Below are 6,060 nucleotides of genomic sequence, written 5' to 3'. Positions count from 1 at the left end.
CCTGAGTGATAACACATAAAACTCTATAATAGGTTATTCCTCCTCTATCTAATACTATGAAGGAGACAACGAGGTAAATAAAGCTAAAATCCAAGGGTATAGGATGAAATATGAATCTTTAAGTGTGCATGATGATGAAGATATTGTAAACTATTTTTTAAGAGTTGATGAAGTTGTGAAATCCATAATAGGCCTTGATGAGAATCTAGATGAAGTTTCAGTAGTTCAAAACATGATAATATCTCTTCTTGAACGGCCCTAATCCTAAGGTGTTAGCCATTGAAGAAATGACCAATCTGAACTCTCTCACTCTGGATCTATTACTTGGTATACTCACTTCCTATGAGGTGAGAATGTTTGAAGCAAGCCTACAACCAAAGAATTAGCCTTCAAAGAAGAAAATAAGTGTAAAGAAGAGCATGATGACTCTTGTTGTGAAATAGATGATGCGTAAGCCAACTTTGTGAGGAATCTCAAGCGATGATTAGGCAAGTATAAAGGAAACCTACCCCTTAAGTGTTTTAACTGTGGCAAAGTTGGTCACTAGGTATCAAAGTGTCTTGAAAAGAAGAAGAAAGATTACGATCCTAAAGAAAGTTAAAAAACATGGAAAGAAGTCTAGGAAGATGTGTTTTTATGTTCAAGAAGAGAGATCCCCAGAAAGTGAATCTAGCTAATCCTCAGATGAGGACATAGATGATGAGAGCCCTAAATAATTTATGTTGATGGCCATAGAAAATATGCAAGTTGAGGCTATTAATTTTGATGATGAAGAGGGAGAAGTAGATATTGAAGGAGAAATGGTAAGTGCACTTAAAAAAATAGAGAGGTTGAGGAAGAAAAACAAGTATTTTAAGGATTCTTTGATAAAAGAAAAATTTGAAGTTGTTGACCCATTCCTTTTGCAAATAGAAGAGGGTAAGAAGATTCAACAATCCCTGAACTAGCAACTTGATGAAAAATTTCAAGCATGTGAAAGATTGGAAGGAGATATCCTCTTGCTAAAGAAGGAGTTGGATAAGGCCAAAAAATAACTGAGTTTCAACCAAAAAATAAGTAAAGGGGCTCAAAATTTAAATGATCTACTAGTTGCACAATGAGTTTCCTTATATCGAACTAGTCTAGGCTTTGAAGCTAAGTCCAGCGCAACAACATAAATGAAAGGAAAGAAATAAATTACTTTTGTTCCAGTAGCTATGGAAGGGGATGCACAACAAGAAAATGAGATTATGTAGCGAAGAAAATATCAGCAATAGCAAATACAAAACATTGGCCAAATAAATCGAAATGCTCAAAGTTCAACCCAATGTAGAAGGCATCCTTCCAGATACAATGATATATTCCGATGGTACTATTTGACATGCACAAACTATGGCCACATAACATCAAATTGTAGAGCCAACCTTTCTTATAGGAAGCTAAAATCTTGAAGAAGGTTTTAGTAGAGGAAAATTAGACTCAGGTATAATAATTATTTTTCTCCTTTGAACTATTTGGTGAAATGCTTTATATGTCAAAATTTTGGGCATATAGCAGTCAATTGAAGACTCGATGACAAGAAGAAAAAACAAATTATTGATTAGATTGAATAGAAGCCCAAAGTATAGAATGAAAAGGAGAAAATAGAAAAATGTGATATTTCTTTGTATGCTCATAATAGAGGGAGACATTGGCATGTGGAAAATGGATATTCCAAGAACATGTCAGGAGATATGAGCAAGTTTCTAACGTGGAAACTAGTTGATAAAGGTAATGTGACTTTTGGAAAGAATGCTCTAGGAAAAACTATAGCAAAAAGGGTGGTCAGTCTGTGAAATTGAAAAGGTAAAGTTAATAATGTTTTATATGTTCATGGGATGAAACATAACCTTCTTAGTGTATCTCAGATGTATGATCAAGGCTATAATGCAATATTTAAATCTAAAAATGGTCAAATCACGTCTATAGGAAAATGCGAGATAGTTGATGAAGATACGAAAATAGGTAATAATAGTTGATGAAGATACGAAAATAGGTAATAATGTTTATGTGCTCAAAGAAAAGAAAAAAATGTGCTACTTATCAAAGATTGATTAAAGTTGGTTGTGGCATAAGAGACCTGGACATCTAAAATTTGATCACATAGTCAAGTTGAGAAATAAGAACATTATTAATGATTTTCCCAGGCTTTCGAAACTATAGAATACAATTTTCAAATCCTTCCAATTGGGCAAGCAAACTAGTGGTCCATTCAGAGCAAAGGATAACTCATCATCAAATCCATTGCAGCTGGTACACTTGGATCTGTGTAGATCATCTAGAATGTAGACAACCATAGGTAAATTGTACTCTATGCTAATAATTAGTGATTTCAATAGGATGATGTGGGTTTCCTTCCTTAGAGAGAAATCAAAATCTTTTGAGAAGTTTAAAGAGTTCAAAGCTATGGATGAGAATGAGACTGATTGCAAAATAAAAAGTATAAGGTCTAACAATGGACGTGAGTTCACTTCAAAAGAATTTGATGAATTTTGCAAGAAGAATTGCAGCAAAAGGTAGTTTACAATAACAGAGACTCCTAAAAAAAACAATGTTGTAGAAGGAGAAAACAAATCTATGCAACAATTATTGAAAGCCATGATGAACAAAAGGAATGTACAATAGATATTCTGGGAAAACGCTATTAATATAGTAGTGGTTATCCTCAATAAAGATAATTTTAGACCAAATAGTGACAATATTCCCCATGAGTTGTGTCATGGAAGACCAAAAACATTTAATCACTTCAAACTTTTTGGTAGTACATGTTATATTAAGAAAGATGATGAGAAACTAGGAAAGTTTGATTCAAGAGCAGATGAAGGAATTTTTCTCATATATACACATAAAAACAAAGGATATAGATGCTATAACAAGAACACCAAGAGGATCATTGACTGTATTGATGTCAAGGTGGATGAATACATTGAACAAAAACAACCAATGAAAAACAACGTTGATGAACAAGTTAACATTGGTGAAGAGTATAATGATCCATATGTAGAAGAAGATGAAGATGAAGATTCCTCTAGCCCTCAAGCCAAAGATCCCTCAAGGTATGTACAAAAGCACCACCCAACTGATTAGATTGTTGGAGAATTAATTCTGGTGTGCATACAAGAAGGAAGTTACTTAATCCCTTTGTGCAAGCACATGTTTCCCTTTTGTCCATGCAGAAACAAAAGGATGTTGTACAAGCCAGTCAATATCAACACTGGTTAAAAGAAATGCATGAAGAATTGGAACAAATAGAGAAAAATGAGACTTGGGAACTTGTTATAAGACCTGCTAATAAGAATCTTAGTTGGAACAAAGTGGGTTTTCAGGAATAAATTGAATGATCATGGTGAAGTAGTAAGAAACAAAGCTATATTGGTATGCAAATGCTATGCTAAAATAGGACTGGAATTTGATGAAACTTTTTCTCCTTCGCTAGATTAGAAGCAATAATATTTTTTTAGGCATTTTTCTATTTCAAGAAATTCAAAATTTATCGGATGGATGTAAAATCTGCCTTTTTCAATGGAGATTTACAAGAAGAAGTTTACATAGAGAATCCAAAAGGTTTTCATCTGACAGAGAAACCATATTATGTTTTTAGACTTAAGAAGGCTTTGTATGGTATCAAGAAATCCCCTAAAGCTTGGTATTCCAAGCTAGAAAACTACCTCTTCAAGTGTGGATTCAAAAGAGGTGCAACTTGTTGGGCCTCATAATTGACATAATTTCCCTGCCTTACTCCTTAGTTTTTATATTATTTTCTAAGTCCTTTCTGTAGTTAGGCTATGATAAGTTATGAAGTATGAATTCTAGGAGTATTTTATATTAATTTATTATTTTATTATCCTTATAAACATATTTGACCAGTAAAGCATTATTTACTTACGTATGGATCCGTATTTTGGACAAGAATCTATTGATGAATTTGCATTTGATGCTACTTCTTGGAATGATCATGGAAAATTAGATAGCTTTAGGAGGTTACACCTGGTTTGGAGAAAATTAGTTAACAATGGGATTTTGACTTGGTGTTATGGATGCATTAAGATCTCTTGTAGCTTAAAATTGTATATTTTAACCCCATACAGAAATTACCTGCATACGAATTTTAAAAATGGAAAATAAACAATGGAGAGAGCATAACACATAAAACAAATATACACATAGATTTTCCCCTGGATCCCAAAACTGGGATTACCTTATCGATTTTTGATTATGTTCCTTTCAATGTTACAATCCATATATATATATATATATATATATATATATATATATATATACATATACATATACATATACATATACATATACATATACATATACATATATATATATAGGATTGGGATTTATGGATGTTTCGGCATATATATATATATGTATATCTATATATATATATAGATACATATACATACATACATACATACATACATACATACATACATATATAGATATATATATATATATATATATATATATATATATATATATATATATATATATATATATATATATATATATATATATATATATATATATATATATATATATATATATATATATATATATATATATATATATATGCCGAAGCATCCATAAATCCCAATCCATTAACCCTAGATTAGAACATAACTGTAGTTCCCTTGACCAGACCTACAAAATACCATGGACTGGAAAACATCGCGCCCAAAACCATGTGCGAAATCCATGCACAAAACCATAAGTAGATCTGCCCACCTAATATAGCATCCAAACAAAATTTCCCAGGGCACTGCCCCGGACCTCGTGTAGGGGGGCTGCCACCCCCCTGCATACCCCCTGACAAGGGGGGTAGCCAACCCCCCCACAACACCTCTCGCAACATACATGGGGTGCTGCCTCTCCCCCTGTAACCCCCCCGCGTGTGGGATAGCTGTGGAAAGAATATAACACAACCCAACAAAAATGAGCATCCTGAGAATATTTAGATTCTCAAGATCGTTCTTTATCAGAAATAGATTCACTTTTCTTATCTTTTACTGACGTGATATAAAAACTTGCATTAAGCCTTGAAAGGGGTTGTTCAGTTGTAATATTGTTTTTGACATAAGTTTAGACTTGCAAAGACATTGATTGTAATCAGTTCTCTGTAATTGAATGGAAGTATTTATTACTCAAAGTTAATCTGGTGCATTGATTCTTTTCATAAGGCAGTTTGATTCTAGTGATTTGGGCCTGATCCTGGAAGCAACACTGTCTTTACCTATACTATTAAGTTGGTGTTTAATTCTTCTGTCTCAGCTATTTCCATTTGTGTAATTGCTCTTAATTTCTCATTGCTTGTTCATTAAATCATATGCTCTGCTTTAAATAGGATTTATCGATATTGTTACAGAGTAGATTTGTTGTAGTTAATATGTTAGGAATATCATCATTTCCTATCATTTCCTGTAGATTATCATAGACCGTTATCTTGCATACTTAATTTCTTTCGATGGTATGATTCTGCAATATTGTTTTTCCATTCTGTAGTTGTTGTTACCTAAGTAACAACTTGATGCTCAGTAGGTTTTCCTTTGTTGTTTCCTTCATAAAGCATTTAGAAGTTGATGTTTTGAATGGTTCGATGTAGTTATAAATTGCATTATGAGTTGATTTCTTTAACATTACAACTTTTATTTTCAATAGGATAGAAGTAACTAGTCATACCAACATTTCTCTTTCATAAACTGTGTCGATAACCTTGAAATAGAAAAATGAAAGCTCAGGTTGAAAAATTAATGTGTAGTAGTTAGTTGGTCCTTTTAGGAATAATTAATTGGCTTAACATTTTAGTATCATTGCCAGGGAGGTTGTCAAAGAGAGTGATAGTTATATCCCTGGGGGTTGGGTATTAAAGACAGAAGGTAAGAACCTGTGCAAACACCCAAGTAAAATTCTTATGCTATCCCTAGATTGATACATTTAGATTGTTTAGTGTGTATGACTAGAAAGAAACCTACAACTAGGAATCAGATAGACATAGATCAGAAATCTACCCCAAAAATCACCAAAATCCAAGGTCAA

Source organism: Pinus tabuliformis, chromosome 4_2 (genome assembly GCF_031772625.1).
Source record: "Pinus tabuliformis cultivar Carrire ecotype Pingquan chromosome 4_2, CPIR1, whole genome shotgun sequence".
Taxonomy (NCBI): Eukaryota; Viridiplantae; Streptophyta; class Pinopsida; order Pinales; family Pinaceae; genus Pinus; species Pinus tabuliformis.
The sequence above is the reverse complement of the archived record's forward strand: the minus strand, read 5'-3'. Positions refer to the sequence as shown.